The sequence below is a fragment of the Ranitomeya variabilis genome, chromosome 4 (genome assembly GCF_051348905.1).
Source record: "Ranitomeya variabilis isolate aRanVar5 chromosome 4, aRanVar5.hap1, whole genome shotgun sequence".
NCBI lineage: Eukaryota > Metazoa > Chordata > Amphibia > Anura > Dendrobatidae > Ranitomeya > Ranitomeya variabilis.
This window is the reverse complement of record NC_135235.1, coordinates 732080777-732103126: the sequence shown is the minus strand read 5'-3', so window position 1 is coordinate 732103126 and position 22350 is coordinate 732080777. Positions and strand designations below refer to the sequence as shown.

The following is a 22350-nucleotide window of genomic DNA, read 5'->3' as shown; positions in this document are numbered from 1 at the left end:
CCACAGTGCCTCCTGGAGATTAAGGGCATAGTCCCGTAAGCTATCCTGTGGCCTCTGCTTGCACCCATAAAACGTCAATTTAATTTCTGTAGCGGTGCGGGTGTCAAAGGTGGTTTTAAGCTTTGCAAAGACCTGCTGTGCAGTCCTCTTATCCACGGCGGGCCAGGACTTCACTTCTCTCGGAGCCGCTTTAAAGAGTTGGCCTGTTATCATATGAACTTTCTGAGGCTCTGTCAGGGGATAAAACTCAAGCAAGCTGCAGATCCCCTCTTTAAAGTCAGTTAATGTATGTGACTCTCCAGAATATCGCGGGAGCCAGGCTGCTCCAGGTAGGTACGGCATGGAGAAGGGCATTATGGCTGCTGTAGATGCGGCAGTATCCGGCTGGCTGCTGGGGGCGGCAAGCTCTGCGGAACCCGGCGGTGGTAAAAGGCCTGCGGCTGCGCCTACTGCGGGGCTTGGAGTTGCCTCTGAGTCTGCGTCTGCGACCGCCGCCTCCACTCCTCCGGGATCAGACATGGCCGCTCCTCCCCTCTGCTAACCTGGTGGAAGTCGGGGTTCCTCTTCCGGAATCGGCACCTCACCGCGTCTTGTTGCTCCGTGCTCTTTTTGGCTGGCTCCGCCCACGAAGCTATGGCTCCTCCCCTTGTGCCCCACACGGCGCGGCGATGCGGATTTTGGCGGCAAACAGCAATACACAGTCTTTGCAATAAATCACGATTCAGCACAATTCAGTCACAGTTCCAAGGCACACATGACCTGATTCTTCAGGCTTAAGTAGATCCTGTTAGTGACGCCAAGTTTGGAGCGGCCCCCAAGCGCAGGGCAGCGGGGTACTCGGTACTGGGTCCCTCGGTTGTGGGGATGTCACGGTGGCCTGACCCGGTCTGTGGCCCTGCTAAGGGGCGCCCAAGTAAAGATGTAGGTGACGGTGTAGGTCGCAGAAAATAACGAGGACACAGGGTTGCAGTCTCTTTACCTTTTTACTGAAGGCTTTGGCATCTGCAATCCAGAGCACTGCTAACAGGGCTGGCTGAGACCGGACGGTCCGAAGGCACATCCAGAGTTCCCTTTGCAGGTGGAAATCAGTAGCCTTCCTACCAGCACCTGTGCGTTGTAGTACCTCCCTGCTGAGCACCACGGGATAGTCCTCACAACTCTCGTGTTTGTTTCTGTTCGTTCTCTCCGTCCCCCAGATGATATGGATAGGAGGCACCCGTATGATGGGGTAGGCCTGGAGTTATTTTATAGGGACCCTAGAGACACCCCTCTCCCACAATTGCCTCCATTGTCTTCATTAGGTGTAAAAGGTGAGACAGCCAACCTAAAATTAACTGCCCTGCCGTAGTTCAAAGTAATGCGTAGAGCCTATTACTTCCTCGGCGTTCCGGACACCAGCTACGCGCCTCAGAAGGATGTTGCCGATCTTGGGGCACGACTCCTTCTGGTTCTATCGCCTGTGTGCTGTGATCTCGTTTCTCACTTCTCCACAATATACTTCGCTTCGTGCCCTTTCTTAGGAGACTGCCGCTATAAGGTACAGGCACGGCTCCCTAACGATCTGTCTGTGCTAGGCCGCTGTCAGGATCCCACCCCTGACAGGTCCTCTCCCGAACTCTCCCCAGCTGCTTTCTGCCTAACTTCCTATCCAACCCCCAGTTTTACCCATGTGTGAGGAGTGGCCTAGTAAATAGGACCTTTTGCTCCCCCTGGTGGCCGGAGTGTGAAGTGTAATGTGTGACTGTGATACCTGGCAAGGTGAACTCTTTTAGTGCAATCAGACGTATCATCACTCCACCTGGTGGAAGAGCGACGCCACTGCAACAACCAGACTCTGGGGCGCTGCAAATGCGTGCCGCTCTGTCATGGAATTTTTTCTGTTGTAGTTCATCTGCCTGTAAATCTTCTACTGAAACATCTGGATCTGGATCTGGTACAAATGATGTGGTGGCATTGTCTTCCTGTTTGTTTGATCGTGTAACAACAGAAGCCTTTTTTATATCTTGGTGCAATTTGGACAATAATTCTGCTCGAGTATCAATTTGATCTTCCAATTGTTCATTATGTTCTGACCATATCAAACAATTTGGACAATCGAAGTAATCCCCGTCAGACTCTTGTGTGTCACCTTGTGTGTCAGTATGACCAATGTCCTGTGTGATAGTACAAGCTTTATGTATTTGTGTTTCAGTTTTCTCAAAAACTAAATTATTGTACACTCAGACCATGTGTGTGACATTTTCAAGATTTCTCTGTGACTTTTTTTTTACTGAGAAAAACCTCTGATCAATTTTAAGATTCTCTGCTTCACATTGGCTATACAAACTAGACCATAATTGTGAATCTGTATGGCTATGAACAAACTTAAACTCTATATTACTTTTCTTAGAATAATCATGAATAAAATCCATTTTCTCACCTATGGAATGTCTTTTCCTCTCCTGGATTGATTGATCCATCCATCAAATAATGGTCCTCTGTGTCTTTACTGATTCCTCACACCTCTATCTGGATGGGACACATGCAGCTCTTTATGGTTGGAGACACAAATCCTCACTGTCTGTGGGCTCTGTCTGATCCTTGTATAATGGTATACACTATGTTCCAAATTATTATGCAAATGACATTTTTCTCGGATTTTCCTAAATGGTCGGTGCAAATGACAGTCAGTCTAATAAAAGTAATCACCCATTAGAGTAAACATCGAATTTTATTGAAGAAACCTCCCAATGATAACAGTATAATCTCCAAAATGAATAAAAACTCAAAATGCACTGTTCCAAATTATTAGGCACAGTAGAATTTCTAAACATTTGATATGATTTAAAGAACTGAAAATGCTCATTTGTGGAATTTGCAGCATTAGGAGGTCACATTCACTGAACAAAAAAGCTATTTAACGCCAAAACATCCCAACAGGCCAAGTTACATGTTAGCATAGGACCCTTCATTGATATCACCTTCACAATTCTTGCATCCATTCAACTTGTGAGTTTTTGGAGAGTTTCTGCTTGTATTTCTTTGCATGAAGTTGGAATAGCCTCCCAGAGCTGCTGTTTGGACGTGAACTGCCTCCCACCCTCATAGATCTTTTGCTTGATGATCCTCTAAAGGTTCTCTATAGGGTTGAGGTCAGGGGAAGATGGTGGCCACACCATGAGTTTATCTCCTTTTATGCCCATAGCAGCCAATGACTCAGAGGTATTCATTGTCATGCATGAAGATGATTTTGTTCCTGAAGGCACGTTTCTGCTTTTTAGACCATGTAAGAAAGTTGTCAGTCAGAAACTCTATTTACTTTGCAGAGGTCATTTTCACACCTTCAGGAACCTTAAAGGGCCCTACCAGCTGGTTCCCCATGATTCCAGCCCAAAACATGACTCCTCCACCTCCTTGCTGACGTCGCAGCCTTGTTGGGACATGGTGGCCATCCACCAACCATCCACTACTCCATCCATCTGGACCGTCCAGAGTTGCTCGACACTTAGTTGCTCGACTCAGTAAACAAGACTGTTTGGAAATTAGTCTTCATGTATGTCTGGGCCCACTGCAACCGTTTCTGCTTGTGAACACTGTTTAGGAGTGGCCGAATAGTAGGTTTATGCACCACAGCAAGCCTTTGAAGGATCCTACACCTTGAGGTTCGAGGGACTCCAGACGCACCAGCAGCTTCAAATATCTGTTTGCTGCTTTGTAATGGTATTTTGGCAGCTGCTCTCTTAGTCCAATGAATTTGTCTTGCAGAAAACTTCCTCATTATGCCTTTATTTGCATGAAATCTGTTTGTGCTCTGTTTCAGTCACAAATCTCATCAGAGTTAGATGATCACTCTTAAATTTTCATGAAATATCTAATATTTTCATACCTTGTCCAAGGCATTGCACTATATAATGCTTTTCAGCAGCAGAGAGATCCTTTTTATTTCCCATATTGCTTGAAACCTGTGACCTGCATAATAATGTGGAACATCATTTTTGAGTAGTTTTCCTTTAATTAGAATCACCTGGAAAACTAATTATCACATGTGTTTAAGATTGATTTCAGTGATTCATTGAGCCCTGAGACACAATACCATCCAAGAGTTTATTTGAAAAACAAAACAATTAAATCTTTATGACACTTAAATCCAATTTGCATAATAATTTGGAACACAGTGTAGTTGAATTCCTGCATCTTGAACAACAGGTGTTAAGCAGAACTCTTCTCCCCCCCCCTTCCCCGTGTGCAAGGGAAAGGATTTCACAAAAGTAGCACAAAAATCAGATTTGGCTGAAGCTCGCCATAATGTTAGAAAAAAAAAAAACATTTTCTTACTTTTTTAAGTAAGAGCACGGTGAAGATAGAAAGGAAAGGCGGCTTATATACTATTTTGACCCATAGACTTACATTGGTTTCTATTTTTCAATCTCATAACCACGTATGGTGATCTGCCGCTATGTTTGTAGCTACTACCATATTAGAAGAACACTAGTAAGTTATGGAATATGCATATTAGTTTTGTACATTACCTCATTTTGAAATGCTTAAGCATATAGCCTGTGACCTTTAAGAACCATTCACTGTCTCCAAATAGCCACATATTGACAGTTCTGACAAACAGAGAACAGATGTATCTAGCAAGATTCTCAAAATAGCTGTCACACACACACCAACATCTCTGATTTCTAGTTAGACTCTGCATATACAGTATATTAATAATCTATATTTTTTATTATTGTTATATTAATATTTTACAGTTAGGAGCTGGGATGCAGATGTGGAAGTGGGGCTGTTAATGGTAGTGAAGTCTCCGAGTATAAGGGTTGGTAATTTTGAGGACATGAAGTGTGGACCCAGGCAAAGAAATGATCAAGGAAGTGGGTGGGTGAGTCTGGGGGGCGGTATATGGCAGCTACTCTGAGAGAGAGGGGATGGAAGAGCCTGATAGTGTTGACCTCAAAAGAAGGGAATGAGAGTGATGAAACTGGGAGGATGAGCTGGAAAGTGCATTGTGGGGACAGGAGTCTGCCAACTCCACCACCAAGTCTGTGTGTGGGTCTTGGGGAATGGGAAAAGTGTAAGCTGCCATGAGAAGTAGCAGCAGGGGAGACAGTGTCAGAATCCTGAATCCAGGTTTCCGTGAGAACCAACAGATTAAGAGTTTTTTTATAAAGTAGTTTTGGAGGAAAGGAAGCTAATTTCAAACAGATCATGGATTCCAGAGTGCACAATTAAAAGAGGGAGATGAAGGAGTACAGCTGATGTTAATGAGGTGAGTAAGGTTTCGATGTGAGGTGGGGGAAGGGTTGAGGTTGGTGGAGGGTGGACCGGGGTTGGGGGAGATATCCCCTGAAATAAGTAGCAGGAGAAAGAGCAAGTAGTTCTTGAAATTAAGACATGGTTTTTTGTTCAATGTCTTTGGGCAAGATGGGCTGAGGTTTTTCAGGAAGGTGAGAAGCGCATAAGAGCAGTACATGGGAGGGGGAAGTAGGGAGAGGCTGATGTGTACGAGTTGTCATGGAGAGGGGATGGGGCGGTGGATGTGGAGGGCAAGGGCGCACAGGGAAATAGAAATAAGGCATATGGTTAAAGGGAGCATATAGTGTGGGTCACCCGGCTCCTGCCCTAACTGCCATTGAATTAACTGCTTCTCCTAGATACTTAGCTACAGGGATACTTTGCTGAAGGGTCGCGAGCATGCACCCCACACACGTGCACCCCTTAGGATGCTACTACATTTATAGGGTTGAATAGAGGGTCAAGTGAGAGGGATTGTGGGAGCTGGTTTGGGATAAATTAGCAGCTGGTCAACACACCAGGGGGTGAATAGAAGATCAAATACACTAGGCCTGGCTACAACTATATGCTATAACACCTTTCACCAGATAACATCTACGGTGACCTCACGATGAATGTACAGCAGTGAGTATAGGATACAATGCAACAGATGAAGTATAGCAAAGAGTCAGCAGGCAGTGTTGTTATATAGCATTCAAAATTGGTGCAGGATGACGACCTCACACACTCCATACACACGCGGCTCCGCTCCGTACACCTCGTACACACGCGGCTCCGCTCCATACACCTCGTACACACATGGCTCCGCTCCGTACACCTCGTACACACGCGGCTCCGCTCCATACACCTCGTACACACACGGCTCCGTTCCGTACACCTCGTACACACATGGCTCCGCTCCGTACACCTCGTACACACATGGCTCCGCTCCGTACACCTCGTACACACGCGGCTCCGCTCCATACACCTCATACACACATGGTTCCGCTCCATACACCTCGTACACACATGGCTCCGCTCCGTACACCTCGTACACACATGGCTCCGCTCCGTACACCTCGTACACACATGGCTCCGCTCCGTACACCTCGAACACACATGGCGGCTCTGCTCCATCCTCACTGTAAACCCCTCCTGACCCCACACACAAACATCCCCTCATCCAGCACCATGACAACCAGCACAGCAGAGAGTCCTGAAAACACTGAGGCCCTGATCATGTGACCCCTGACTCCTCCCCTCCTGTGACCTCATCACAGGTCCTGTGCGCACAGAACAGCCATATATGTGGAGTGCGGCTCTGCAGGTGGAGGTAGGTGCTGGAGATTCCCCATTACTGAGGGGGGACATTAACCCCTTCAGCACTGAGGAGACTCTTTTGGGGTCTCTGTGTGGTGTGAACAGTGATGTAGAGTTTACTCTTTGGCACATGGTTTTTTTTTGCCTTCCTCTGGATCAGCATGTTAGGGCATGTTAGGTTAGGCTATGGGTTGAACTAGATGGACTTAAAGTCTTCCTTCAACCTTAAAGGGACACTGTCACCCCCCTCCAGCCGTTATAAACTAAAAGAGCCACCTTGTGCAGCAGTAATGCTGCATTATAACAAGGTGGCTATTTTAGTTTTTGGTGCATGTATTCCCAAAATAAAGCGTTTTATAACTTCTCCAAAATACCTGTCTTTCGCCATGGAGGCAGGTCTGAACACCTCGAACACACATGGCGGCTCTGCTCCATCCTCACTGTAAACCCCTCCTGACCCCACACACAAACATCCCCTCATCCAGCACCATGACAACCAGCACAGCAGAGAGTCCTGAAAACACTGAGGCCCTGATCATGTGACCCCTGACTCCTCCCCTCCTGTGACCTCATCACAGGTCCTGTGCGCACAGAGCAGCCATATATGTAGAGTGCGGCTCTGCTGGTTGAGGTCGGTGCTGGAGGCTCCATTATTCTCTATGTGGAGTGCGGGTTGTGGTCGGTGCTGGAGACAGGGCCGGCTCCAGGTTTTTGAGGGCCCCAGGCGAAAGAGTCTCGGTGGGCCCCTTTAACACATAACACGATTCATGATGCACAAATGCAGCAGAGAAATATAGGTATAGTACAATGCCAGATTTCACTTCTTACATTAGGTAAAATTGTAACAGGCCAAATTAGCCAAGCAAAAGCAAAGGGGTACAACAGTGAAGGAAGTGCCCTATAACCAAACAGAAAAAAAGGGGGGGTTGTTAAAAAGGTACTACTGGCCTCTCAGATCCTTAATAGTAATGTGACCTGATAGCAAAATGACTATAGTTGCCCATAGGATATGTCCTCCACTAGCCCAAGTAAGTCACAATAACATGTGAGGCTCCATTATTCTCTATGTGGAGTGCGGCTCTGCGGGTGGAGGTCGGTGCTGGTGGCTCCATTATTCTCTATGTGGAGTGCGGCTCTGCGGGTGGAGGTCGGTGCTGGAGGCTCCATTATTCTCTATGAGGAGTGCGGCTCTGCGGATGGAGGTCGGTGCTGGAGGCCCCATTATTCTCTATGTGGAGTGCGGCTCTGCGGGTGGAGGTCGGTGCTGGAGGCCCCATTATTCTCTATGTGGAGTGCGGGTGGAGGGCGGTGCTGGAGGCTCCATTATTCTCTATGTGGAGTGCGGCTCTGCGGGTGGAGGTCGGTGCTGGAGGCTCCATTATTCTCTATGAGGAGTGCGGCTCTGCGGATGGAGGTCGGTGCTGGAGGCCCCATTATTCTCTATGTGGAGTGCGGCTCTGCGGGTGGAGGTCGGTGCTGGAGGCTCCATTATTCTCTATGTGGAGTGCGGCTCTGCGGGTGGAGGTCGGTGCTGGAGGCTCCATTATTCTCTATGTGGAGTGCGGCTCTGCGGGTGGAGGTCGGTGCTGGAGGCTCCATTATTCTCTATGTGGAGTGCGGCTGTGCGGGTGGAGGTCGGTGCTGGAGGCTCCATTATTCTCTATGTGGAGTGCGGCTCTGCGGATGGAGGTCGGTGCTGGAGGCCCCATTATTCTCTATGTGGAGTGCGGCTCTGCGGGTGGAGGTCGGTGCTGGAGGCCCCATTATTCTCTATGTGGAGTGCGGGTGGAGGGCGGTGCTGGAGGCTCCATTATTCTCTATGTGGAGTGCGGCTCTGCGGGTGGAGGTCGGTGCTGGAGGCTCCATTATTCTCTATGTGGAGTGCGGCTGTGCGGGTGGAGGTCGGTGCTGGAGGCTCCATTATTCTCTATGTGGAGTGTGGCTCTGCGGGTGGAGGTCGGTGCTGGAGGCTCCATTATTCTCTATGTGGAGTGCGGCTCTGCGGGTGGAGGTCAGTGCTGGAGGCTCCATTATTCTCTATGTGGAGTGCGGCTCTGCGGGTGGAGGTCAGTGCTGGAGGCTCCATTATTCTCTATGTGGAGTGCGGCTCTGCGGGTGGAGGTCAGTGCTGGAGGCTCCATTATTCTCTATGTGGAGTGCGGCTCTGCGGGTGGAGGTCGGTGCTGAAGGCTCCATTATTCTCTATGTGGAGTGCGGCTCTGCGGGTGGAGGTCGGTGCTGGAGGCTCCATTATTCTCTCTGTGGAGTGTGGCTCTGCGGGTGGAGGTCGGTGCTGGAGGCTCCATTATTCTCTATGTGGAGTGCGGCTCTGTGGGTGGAGGTCGGTGCTGGAGGCTCCATTATTCTCTATGTGGAGTGCGGCTCTGCGGGTGGAGGTCAGTGCTGGAGGCTCCATTATTCTCTATGTAGAGTGCGGCTCTGCGGGTGGAGGTCGGTGCTGGAGGCTCCATTATTCTCTATGTGGAGTGCGGCTCTGCGGGGGGAGGTCGGTGCTGGAGGCTCCATTATTCTCTATGTGGAGTGCGGCTCTGCGGGTGGAGGTCAGTGCTGGAGGCTCCATTATTCTCTATGTGGAGTGCGGCTCTGCGGGTGGAGGTCGGTGCTGGAGGCTCCATTATTCTCTATGTGGAGAGCGGCTCTGGGTGGAGGTCGGTGCTGGAGGCTCCATTATTCTCTATGTGGAGTGCGGCTCTGCGGGTGGAGGTCAGTGCTGGAGGCCCCATTATTCTCTATGTGGAGTGCGGCTCTGCAGGTGGAGGTCAGTGCTGGAGGCTCCATTATTCTCTATGTGGAGTGCGGCTCTGGGTGGAGGTCAGTGCTGGAGGCTCCATTATTCTCTATGCGGAGTGCGGCTCTGCGGGTGGAGGTCAGTGCTGGAGGCTCCATTATTCTCTATGTGGAGTGCGGCTCTGTGGGTGGAGGTCGGTGCTGGAGGCTCCATTATTCTCTATGCGGAGTGTGGCTGCGGATGGAGGTCGGTGCTGGAGGCTCCATTATTCTCTATGTGGAGTGTGGCTGCGGGTGGAGGTCGGTGCTGGAGGCTCCATTATTCTCTATGTGGAGTGCGGGTGGAGGTCGGTGCTGGAGGCTCCATTATTCTCTATGTGGAGTGTGGCTCTGCGGGTGGAGGTCGGTGCTGGAGGCTCCATTATTCTCTATGTGGAGTGCGGCTCTGCTGGTGGAGGTCGGTGCTGGAGGCTCCATTATTCTCTATGTGGAGTGCGGCTCTGCTGGTGGAGGTCGGTGCTGGAGGCTCCATTATTCTCTATGTGGAGAGCGGCTCTGGGTGGAGGTCAGTGCTGGAGGCTCCATTATTCTCTATGTGGAGTGCGGCTCTGCGGGTGGAGGTCAGTGCTGGAGGCCCCATTATTCTCTATGTGGAGTGCGGCTCTGCAGGTGGAGGTCAGTGCTGGAGGCTCCATTATTCTCTATGTGGAGTGCGGCTCTGGGTGGAGGTCAGTGCTGGAGGCTCCATTATTCTCTATGTGGAGTGCGGCTCTGCGGGTGGAGGTCAGTGCTGGAGGCTCCATTATTCTCTATGTGGAGTGCGGCTCTGTGGGTGGAGGTCGGTGCTGGAGGCTCCATTATTCTCTATGTGGAGTGTGGCTGCGGGTGGAGGTCGGTGCTGGAGGCCCCATTATTCTCTATGTGGAGTGCGGCTCTGCGGGTGGAGGTCGGTGCTGGAGGCTCCATTATTCTCTATGTGGAGTGTGGCTCTGCGGGTGGAGGTCGGTGCTGGAGGCTCCATTATTCTCTATGTGGAGTGCGGGTGGAGGTCGGTGCTGGAGGCTCCATTATTCTCTATGTGGAGTGTGGCTCTGCGGGTAGAGGTCGGTGCTGGAGGCTCCATTATTCTCTACGTGGAGTGAGGCTCTGCTGGTGGAGGCCGGTGCTGGAGGCTCCATTATTCTCTATGTGGAGTGCGGCTCTGCTGGTGGAGGTCGGTGCTGGAGGCCCCATTATTCTCTATGTGGTGTGCGGCTCTGCCGGTGAAGGTAGGTGCTGGAGATTCCCCATTACTGAGGGTGGGGGACATTAACCCCTTCAGCACTGAGGAGACTCTTTTGGGGTCTCTGTGTGGTGTGATCAGTGAGGTAACCGCTGTGGACAGAATGTGGCTTCGCTGCTTCCACATTAGACCCACTCAGACACCTGCAGGATGAGAGGACAGAAGCCCAGAGAAGTTCTCCCACCATACGATGATTCCCAGACCCGCATGTTTTGCTGCTGTAAGGCTGGTTTCACATTTGCGTTTTTTGTCGCTGCGTTTTAGCGCAAAAAAAGCATGCGTTTTTTCCCTATATTTAACATTAAAAACGCACGCTTTTTTTTGTATGTGTTTTGCCGCATTTGATGACGCATGCGTCGTTTCTATGCTTGCGTTTTGTTGCAGAAATGCAACATGTAGTGATTTCTAGAGGCGTTTTTTTGCCACAAAAAAAGCATGCGTTTTTTTGCCGCAAAAAAACGTATTGCTGTCTATGTAAACGCATGCGTTTTTAAGCACATGCGTTTGGTTGCATTTTAAACGCATGCGTTGCAATAGAAAAAAACAAGAATACACACTGATAAGCCACCCCCCACCATCAAGGTGATAAAGGGATCCAAACCCTAAAGGTACCTTCACACTTAGCGACTTTGCAGCGAGAACGACAACGATCCGTGACGTTGCAGCGTCCTGGATAGCGATATCGTTGTGTTTGACACGCAGCAGCGATCTGGATCCCGCTGTGACATCGCTGGTCGGAGCTAGAAGTCCAGAACTTTATTTCGTCGCTGGATCACCCGCTGTCATCGCTGGATCTGTGTGTGTGACACCGATCCAGCGATGTGTTCACTTGTAACCAGGGTAAATATCGGGTTACTAAGCGCAGGGCTGCGCTTAGTAACCCGATATTTACCCTGGTTACCATTGTGAAAGTAAAAAAAACAAACTGCATACTCTCCTTCTGATGTCACCGCTGTGCTCTGCTTTACGGCCGGCCGGCGCTGACACATTCAGTGCAGGGAAGCCGCCGGCGGGGGACGTGACAGACATCAGAAGGTGAGTATGTAGTGGTTTTTTTTTTTACTTTTACAATGGTAACCAGGGTAAATATCGGGTTACTAAGCGCGGCCCTGCACTTAGTAACCCGATGTTTACCCTGGTTACCCGGGTGCTGCAGGGGGACTTCGGCATCGTTGAAGACAGTTTCAACGATGCCGAAGTCGTTCCCCTGATCGTTGGTCGCTGGAGAGAGGTGTCTGTGTGACAGCTCCCCAGTGACCTAAACAGCGACGCTGCAGCGATCGGCTCGTTGTCTATATCGCTGCAACGTCGCTGAGTGTGACGGTACCTTAACCCTAACCCTAGGGATCCTAACCCTAGGGATCCTAACCCTACCCCTAACCCTAACCCTGGGGATCCTAACCCTAACCCCAACCCTAGCTATTTCTATTTATAGTGGGTTTTCTAGATGATTTTGATGATTGGCAGCTGTCACACACTTCTCAGCATGCGTTTCAAAAATGCAAACGCAGGAAAAAACGCATGTAAACACGTCAAAACGCCGTGTTTTTTTTACCGCATGAGAAAACGCATGCGTCTAAAAAACGCAGCGTTTTCATGCGTTTACATGCGTTTTTTTCACCAACCTGCATTTGCGTTTTAGACGCTGCGTTTTTAAACGCAAATGTGAAACTAGCCTTAGACAGTTAATAAACATGCGGCGATTGCCACCATACTTGGTAATGTTGTAGCCATATGTACTACTATATTACTGTGATTGGCCGACCACATCACATTATCAGGTTTATACAAGGCCCGGAGACGCGATGCTCGGCACATCATCCTCAGGAAGAAGCTATAGGAGGGAGAGCTTAGATTAATGTTCGCCACCCCTAAATATAATATAGTTGCACCCTTTTGTCACTTTCATGTGGCACTATAGGGTGTATTTATCTTTTTTTTTTTTAAACCTATTAAATAATTAATTTAAAAAACTGACGTGGGATCCTCCCTATTTTTGATAACCGGCCAAGGTAAAGCAGGCAGCTGGGGGCTGATATTATCGTGCTGAGAAAGTCTGTGGATATTGGTCCGTTCCCAGCCTATAAATACCAACCCGCAACAGTCCCAGAATTGATGCATCACATTAAATCCGCCAACTCTGGCACTTTGCCTGGTTCTTGCCCTGGTGTGTTGCCTATCAGGGTAATATTTTTGCGGGTTTATGTCAGCTGTGTATTGTCAGGTGGCATCATTCCCAGGGGTTAGTATTGCAGAGACATCGATCAGACATCCCCATTCTAACCCAGTAAGCTAAAAAAACACAAAGCACACTCCCTTTTTCACGTATTTATTAATTTTGAAAAAGTCATGCTGGTCTGAAGTAGTACACAAATCTCAACCTGAAAGACATAAAAAGAGAGAAAATAATAAAGACAAGCGTCAGTCTGTCGTTTACCAATTTATTATCTCCACAGCTCCGACGTAGTTCATGGCGTTCCCACGGCATCCACCGATTCTGTAGTGCAACCTATGGAGCCTGAGATAGAAATTTCATAGGTCACTCCCGGTCAGGCTGCGCTCTGCGAGAGCGGTGATTTCAGGAACAATAACATTACTGAAGTCCTCTCCGCTCTCACATGTCTCGCGGAGCGCAGCTCTCGGCACAAGCAGCGTTTCATGAGGACATGGAAAGGGGGTTGTTGTATGAAAACACACGTGTTGCAATGTTTCAGGGTCGGACGCCTTTTTAGCATGTGTCATATCCCTTGGATGTTTCTTATATTGTGATTGTCACATGACAACAAGATCTTGAATGTCAGAACCAATACACATGCGTGACATAAAGATAATAAATTACACAAGAAACAACAACAAAGGGAAAGAAACAAACAACCACCGCACGTCCATAGAGTGACCGGATTATAACCTATTAATACTTGAAATATATTGCACAGGGGATATCGCAGCCAATTCCCACAAGAAGAATCCTGTAAACACAGATAAGAAATTATTCTTTCTCCGCAGATTCTGTAGGACTTAATACATTCCTGACAGGCCAAACTGGGCCCCTGGCTATAAAGGGAGGCCGACATGACGGGGTTAAGGCGGGAATAAAGTGAGCTGGGCAGTTATTGTGAAGTTTGAGATTAATAGGAATAGCAGAGGTGGAGTTGGGGTCAGAGGTGTGGAGGGGGAGTAGTATAAGAGGGTCACCCATATCCCTTGGGGAAACCATTTTAGGTACCCCTTACCAGAGTGTAGAAAGCTCCCACCCTCCCTATTTGTATACTATGTTTTCATGGATGTGGTTTTATTTGTCTGGTTTTTTTTCATAGAGATGGGAATACTGTAAGTTTACATTTGTTGGCATGGCAAGGAGGTCCTCGAAATTGGTGGAGTTGGTTAATGGAGGATCGGTGGGGGGATCTCAAGAGGCTCTGGACTCCGCCCGGGTGGATTTAATTCGACTAGTGTTTAAGTAATCCTGGGGAAGGGTTTAAAGGAGCCTGTGGTTAGTGGTTTCGGACATTGGCCAGGTTAGTTAATAGGTGCCTCTGAGCTGGTATAAGGTGGGCTTATTAAACCTGTTTATAGTTTTTGGGGCTGTGAGAACAACCCCTTCTGGGAGGTTGTTGTTTTGTTTTGTAATAGATGTTAATAAAATGCTGCTGTGGCCAATCAATCCAATATAAGTGTGGTGTGATTATTTGGTAGTTTATAAGGTAAAAATGGGTAGGGGAGTAGGAGAAAGGAGCTAAAAATCGAAGCTCACATACCTCTTATGTCATGGTTTCCTTTGGGAGAAAGTGATTCCAGGGAGTAAATCCAGAACACGTCTCTGTAGAAGTTACCTGCGTTATGATTGTGAATCCACTGAGGTAGCCTCTTCTAACACCGACCATCGGAGATCAGAACTTTTATCACCATCTCCGAGAAATGTCCGGCCATGATTGTCTCACCAAACTTCTGCTCTTTCTCATTCTTTTCTTGCAGGGGCAGCAGTGGATTTCATCCTAGATCCATAAAGCTGAATAGAGGAGCGATGTTCCTTCAGTCTGCTGTTAATTGAAGGTGATATTTGTCCAACGTCCACTTTACAACAAGTCACTTTACCGAGTAAATCCCACCAGAACTTTAGCAGGTAAAGACCCCAATATCCACCGGTGTCCCTTCTAAATGGGGGGAAACTATCACCTCTAATAATCCTCGGACAGTTCTGACAAACACAGAAAAGTGCCCCTTTATGGAGGTGACAGAAAGTCTGTTTAGTCACTTTAGCTCCATAGTATCAGCTCTAATCCAATGGTGAGATAGCGATTTACCCAGAAGATACAAAAATTGTGGGGTTGTTATGAAATGTTATATTTGGGGGGTTTTGTGTTGTCTCCTTATAAGAATCACAATGGTTTTGTTCCTTTTTTGCTGATAGATACAAACAACCAAACTATGAAAAAGAGAAACCAACGAAACCTGTATGGCTCTCTCAGTAACGTGCCCCTTTCTTGGCCCTACAGACAGTATAATGTTCACAGTACCCCCATCACCCCCCCACACACTGTATGATGTTGTCTCAGTATCACCATATCCCTTCATACTAAATAATGTTTCCACAGTACCGCCATCACCAGTTTTATTTTTTTACATTTTAACACCTTTTTTTGGTGTTTTTCATGTAATATATGGAAGCCTATGGCAAAATGCTAAAAAAAATCATATCCCAAAGAAAAAAAAGAACATTGCATATGGAGACATTGGCCTCTATATCTCCTGTCTTGCTGTTCTTACAATCTCTTATAAAAGCCTCAAACTTCTGTGTGTGAATCAGAGCTGAGATCTAACGTGATAGAAGATTACAGTGCGGGGAAGACGGGAAACCTTCATATAGAGGCCGGTGGGGATGGAGTCAGTGACCGACTCTGGACAAATCTGTTTCTAGAGCCGTAGTAGAAGATGAAGATGTCGTCCTCATCATGAAATCGTTATTTCTCCTGTCACGTGTAATGAATATCTCCTGCAGTATTACTAATGCCGATTCCAGGGTCGGTAAATGAGACGAGAATTAGCGTTATGGAAGATGAGTCTATGAGGAACGTATTCAGCTGCCGACTCCGAGGAAGAAACTGCTTGTTGTCTGTGGCCTAAATATATAGGTTTTATTAGTAGATGTTGTAGGGATTTCACTCACTCAGGTGCGATGGTTGACACTCAGGAGGCACGTTCCTTTAACCCCTTCACCCCAAAGCCTGTTTTCACCTAAGTGACACGGCCAATTTTTACAATTCTGACCACTGTCACTTTATGAGGTCATAACTCTGAAACGCTTCAACGGATCCTGGTGATTCTGAGATTGTTTTCTCGTGACATATTGTACTTTATGATAGTGGTAAAACTTCTTCGATATGACTTGCATTTATTTGTGAAAAAAACAGAAATTTGTCAAATTATGAAAATTTAGCAATTTTCAAATTTTTCGTTTTTATGCCCTTAAATTAGAGAGTTATATCACATAATATAGTTAATAAACAACATTTCCCACATGTCTGCTTTACATCAGCACAATTTTGGAAACATAATTTTTTTTTGTTAGGGAGTTATAAGGGTTAAAAGTTGACCAGCGATTTCTCATTTTTGCAACAAAATTTGCAAAACCATTTTTTTTACGGACCACCTCACACTTGAAGTGACTTTGAGGGGTCTACATGACAGAAAATGTCCAAAAGTGACACCATTCTAAAAACTGCACCCCTCAAGGTACTCTAAACCACATTCAAAAAGTTTATTAACCCTTCAGGTGCTTCACAGGAATTTTTGGAATGTTTAAAAAAAATTGAACATTTAACTTTTTTTTCACAAAATTTTTACTTCAGATCCAATTTGTTTTATTTTACCAAGGGTAACAGGAGAAATTGGACCAAAAAAGTTGTTGTACAATTTGTCCTGAGTACGCCGATACCCCACATGTTGGGGTAAACCATTGATTGGGCACATGACAGAGCTCGGAAGGGAAGGAGCGCCATTTGACTTTTCAATGCAAAATTGGCTGGAATTGAGATCGGAACCCATGTCGTGTTTGGAGAGCCCCTGACGTGCCTAAACAGTGGAAACCCCCACAAGTGACACCATTTTGGAAAGTAGACCCTCTAAGGAACTAATCTAGATGTGTGGTGAGCACTTTGAACCTCCAAGTGCTTCACATAAGTTTATAATGTAGAGCCGTAAAAAAAATTAATATTAATTTTCACAAAAAATGATCTTTTTGCCCCAAATTTTTTATTTTCCCAAGGGTAGCAGGATAAATTGGACCCCAAAAGTTGTTGTGCAATTTGTCCTGAGTACGCTGATACTTCATATATGGGGATAAACCACTGTTTAGGCGCATGGCGGAGCTCGGAAGGGAAGGAGCGCCATTTGACTTTTCAATGCAAAATTGGCTGGAATTGAGATCGGAACCCATGTCGTGTTTGGAGAGCCCCTGACGTGCCTAAACAGTGGAAACCCCCACAAGTGACACCATTTTGGAAAGTAGACCCTCTAAGGAACTAATCTAGATGTGTGGTGAGCACTTTGAACCTCCAAGTGCTTCACAGAAGTTTATAATGTGGAGCCGTAAAAAAAAATTAATATTAATTTTCACAAAAAATGATATTTTTGCCCCAAATTTTTTATTTTCCCAAGGGTAGCAGGATAAATTGGACCCCAAAAGTTGTTGTGCAATTTGTCCTGAGTACGCTGATACTTCATATATGGGGATAAACCACTGTTTGGGCGCATGGCAGAGCTCGGAAGGGAAAAAGCGCCATTTGACTTTTCAATGCAAAATTGGCTGGAATTGAGATCGGAACCCATGTCGTGTTTGGAGAGCCCCTGACGTGCCTAAACAGTGGAAACCCCCACAAGTGACACCATTTTGGAAAGAAGACCACCTAAGGAACTTATTTAGATGTGTGGTGAGCACTTTTGACCCCCAGTTGTTTCACTAAAGTTTAGAATGTAGCGCTGTGAAAATCAAAAAATCATTTTTTCTTTCCACAAAATGATGTTTTAGCCTGCAATTTTTTTCCCCCAAGGGTAACAGGAGAAATTGGACCACAAAAGTTATTGTCCAATTTGTCCTGAGTACGCTGATACCCCATACATTGGGGGGAACCACTGTTTGGGCGCACGGCAGAGCTCGGAAGGGAAGGAGCGCTGTTTGAAATGCAGACTTAGATGGATTGGTCTGCAGGTGTCATGTTGCATTTGCAGAGCCCCTGATGTACCTAAACAGTAGAAACCCCCCACAAGTGACCCCATATTGGAAACTAGACCCCCCACGGAACTTATCTAGATGTGTTGTGAGAACTTTGAACCAACAAAGTGTTTCACTACAGTTTATCACGCAGAGCCGCGAAAATAAAAAATATATTTTTTTCCACGAAAATTATATTTTAGCCCCCATGTTTTTATTTTCCCAAGGGTAAGGCTGGTTTCACACTTGCGTTTTTATCTGCATGCGTTTTTTAAAAAAAACGCATGTGTGAAAAAACGCATGTAATCGCGGTAAAACGCATGCGTTTTTTTAGACGCATGCGTTTTTATAGAAAAACACAAGAAAACAAGAAAAAAACCAAAAACCCTACCCCTAAGCTGAAATACGTGGCACTGAAATACGTGGCACTGAAATACGTTTATATACGTATATACGTATATAAGTGCCACGTATATAAGTGCCACGTATATAAGTGCCACGTATTTAAGTGCCACGTATTTCAAGTAAATGCCACGATATTTCAGTGCCACGTATTTCACTGAAATATCGTGGCACTTAAATACGTGGCACTGAAATATCGTGGCACTGAAATACGTGGCACTGAAATACGTGGCACTGAAATACGTGGCACTGAAATACGTGGCACTATGACTGTCAGAAAATGTTCATTAAACGGTTAGGGATGAGTTTAGGGTTAGGGTTTGGATCCCTTTATCACCTTGATGGTGGTGGGTGACTTTTCAGTGTGTGTTCTGGTTTTTTTCTATAAAAACGCATGCGTTTTTAACGCAAACAAACGCGTTGAGATCGGACGCCATGTCGCGTTTGGAGAGCCCCTGATGTGCCTAAACAGTGAAAACTCCCCAATTCTAACTTAAACCCTAACCCCAACCCTAACCCTAGTCCTAACCCTAGCGCTACTTTCACACTAGCGTTTTTTTGCATACGTCGCAATGCGTCGTTTTGGCGAAAAAACGCATCCTGCAAAGTCATCTGCAGGATGCATTTTTTCCCCATAGACTAACATTAGCGACGTATTGACACACGTCGCAAGCGTCGTGCGACGGTTGCGTCGTGTTGTGGCGGACCGCCGGCAGCAAAAAACGTTACATGTAACTTTTTTTGTGCTGACGGTCCACCATTTCCGACCGCGCATGCGCGGCTGGAACTCCGCCCCCACCTCCCCGCACCTCACAATGGGGCAGCGGATGCGTGGAAAAACAGCATCCGCTGCCCCCGTTGTGCGGCGCTTGCACAGTATGCGTCGGTATGTCGGGCCGACGCAGCGCGACGGCCCCGTACCGACGCTAGTGTGAAAGTAGCCTAACGGGAAAATGGAAATAAATATATTTTTTAAAATTTTATTATTTTTCCCTAACTAAGGGGGTGATGAAGGGGGATTTGATTTACTTTTATAGCGTTTTTTGGGCGGATTTTTATGGTTGGCAGCCGTCACACACTAAAAGACGCTTTTTATTGCAAAAAATAGTTTTTGCGTTACCACATTTTGAGAGCTATAATTTTTCCATATTTTGGTCCACAGAGTCATGTGAGATCTTGTTTTTTGCGGGACGAGTTGACGTTTTTGCTGGTACCATTTTCGGGTACATGACATTTTTTGATCGCTTTTTATTCCGATTTTTGGGAGGCGGAATGAACAAAAACCAGCAATTCCTGAAATTCTTTTAGGGGGTGCGTTTATACCGTTCCGCGTTTGGTAAAAAGGATAAAGCAGTTTTATTCTTCGGGTCAGTACGATTACAGCGATACCTCATTTATGTAATTTTTTTATGTTTTGGCGCTTTTACACAATAAAAACTATTTTATATAAAAAAATAATTGTTTTTGCATCGCTTTATTCTGAGAGCTATAACTTTTTTATTTTTCTGCTGATCAAGCTGTATGGCGGCTTTTTTTTTGCGGGACAAGATGACGTTTTCAGCGGTACCATGGTTATTTATATCCGTCTTTTTGATCGCGTGTTATTCCACTTTTTGTTTGGCGGTATGAGAATAAAGCGTTTTTTGCCTCGTTTTTTTTTTTTTTTTTTTTTACGGTGTTCACTGAAGGGGTTAACTAGTGATATAGTTTTATAGGTGGGGTCGTTACGGACGCGGCGATACTAAATATGTGTACTTTTATTGTGTGGTGTTTTTTTTATGTAGATAAAGAAATTTATTTATGGGATTATATATATATTTTTTTTTTATTTAGGAATTTTTTTTTTTATTTTTTTTTACACATGTGGAAAATTTTTTTTTTTACTTTTTTACTTTGTCCCAGGGGGGACATCACAGATCCGGGCGCCGTAATAGTACTGCGGCTGTCAGTAATGCAGTGCCGGCAGCGCAGTACTAGTACGGCGCATGTCGGGAAGGGGTTAATGTTCACAGGGTTTATTACGTCATAAACCACATGGAAAAATAACAGCAAACAAATAGCCTTAAGTTCAGGAAAAGCAAAACAAAGTGTCCAGTCCACCAGGCTCAGTCCTGTAGCGTTAACACACTCAGGAGGGTTTCACCTCCACACATATCCCCTGTGTTAAACATTAGCCTGTCTTATATAGAGCTAACCACACCCAGTAACCCATCACATGATTAGCCATGTGGTCTGACATCACCACAGGTCCTGGAACACACATATATACATGATTATATACAACAAAGAAATACTCCGGGCTACATTACAGCAACAAGACACTTATGTGGCACATTATACTTTACCAAAAAACAAAGGAGAGAATTTTAACCCAATATTCTTTACATTCCAAGTAGAAACACAAGCATATAACCAAAAAAACTACCTGAAAATATCACTAATGACACAAGGTTTATAAAACCAAATATTTTATTATGATAATATAAGAACACTCAACAAAACAAAACACAGAAATCCGGAGGAGGCACAATATATAATTTGCAAAAAGTTAGTACAGAGGCAATTTACTACAGCATTTAATATATCATATAATACTTAATAAAGCCCTTGCCTCCAATTCATATATAAATGCAAACATGAGCCGCGGTAAGAACCAGCCAGTAAGAGTGCATGCCAATAGTGCATTCAAGTCTCATGGGTTTATTATCCACTTCTCTAAATAATGTAAGTATAAAGTGCAGATGCGTCGTGCTAGTGGCGCTCACTGCCATTATTCAATGTAGGGTATAATCCCTATATAATACCTATCCCACATCCTCTAAGAAATAAAGCTAATTAACCCCTTTCAGCCATTGGACGTACTATTCCGTCCATGTGGGGTGGGCCCTAATTCCCAAGGACGGAATAGTACGTCCAGCACGATCGGCCGCGCTCACGGGGGGAGCGCGGCCGATCGCGGCCGGGTGTCAGCTGCCTATCGCAGCTGACATCCGGCACTATGTGCCAGGAGCGGTCACGGACCGCCCCCGGCACACCGCGATCAAACATGATCGCGGTGTGCCGGCGGTACAGGGAAGCATCGTGCAGGGAGGGGGCTCCCTGCGGGCTTCCCTGAGACCCCCGGAGCAACGCGATGTGATCGCGTTGCTGCGAGGGTCTCTTACCTCCTATCCCTGCAGGCCCCGGATCCAAAATGGCCGGGGGGCTGCATCCGGGTCCTGCAGGGATTACTTCCGTGTGCCGTGCAGGCTGCAGATGAAAGCTGCAGCCTGCAAGGCTGTAAGTGAGATCGGTGATCTGACAGAGTGCTGTGCACACTGTCAGATCACCGATCTGTAATGTCCCCCACTGGGACAAAGTAAAAAAGTAAAAAAAAAATTCCCACATGTGTAAAGAAAAAAAAAAAAAAAAAAAAAAACCTAAATAAAGAAAAAAAAATTAAAATATTCCTATAAATACATTCTTTTATCTAAATAAAAAAATCAAACAATAAAAGTACACATATTTAGTATCGCCGCGTCCGTAACGACCCCACCTATAAAACTATGTCACTAGTTAACCCCTTCAGTGAACACCGTAAAAAAAACAACAAAAAAACGAGGCTAAAAGCAACGCTTTATTCTCATACCGCCAAACAAAAAGTAGAATAACACGCGATCAAAAAGACAGATATAAATAACCATGGTACCGCTGCAAACGTCATCTTGTCCCGCAAAAAACGAGCTGCCATACAGCATCATCAGCGAAAAAATAAAAAAGTTATAGTCCTCAGAATAAAGCGATGCCAAAATAATTATTTTTTCTATAAAATAGTTTTTATCGTATAAAAGCGCAAAAACATAAAAAAAATGATAGAAATGAGGTATCGCTGTAATCGTACTGACCCGAAGAATAAAACTGCTTTATCAATTTTACCAAATGCGAAACGGTATAAACGCCTCCCCCAGAAGAAATTCATGAATAGCTGGTTTTTGGTAATTCTGCCTCACAAAAATCGGAATAAAAAGCGATCAAAAAATCTCCCGTGCCCGAGCATGTTACCAATAAAAACGTCAACTCGTTCCGCAAAAAACAAGACCTCACATGACTCTGTGGACTCAAATATGGAAAAATTATAGCTCTCAAAATGTGG

General features: G+C 46.0%; 1 protein-coding gene across 3 annotated transcripts in view; it reads left to right on the top strand.

Moving 5' to 3' along the window:
• Positions 1–6563: 6563 nt before the first annotated feature.
• LOC143766707 (uncharacterized) overlaps positions 6564–22350 on the top strand; it is a 53800-nt gene continuing 38013 nt past the window's right edge. Inside the window, exons 1-3 of one of the 3 annotated variants that reach the window (XM_077254563.1) lie at positions 7164–7220; positions 7268–7314; positions 14582–14729. The gene's annotated coding sequence lies outside the window, so the exon portion shown is untranslated. Of the gene's footprint in view, positions 6590–7163; positions 7221–7243; positions 7374–14581; positions 14730–22350 lie in introns of those variants that run through there. The other 2 variants (XM_077254564.1, XM_077254562.1) reach the window with 2 other exon arrangements.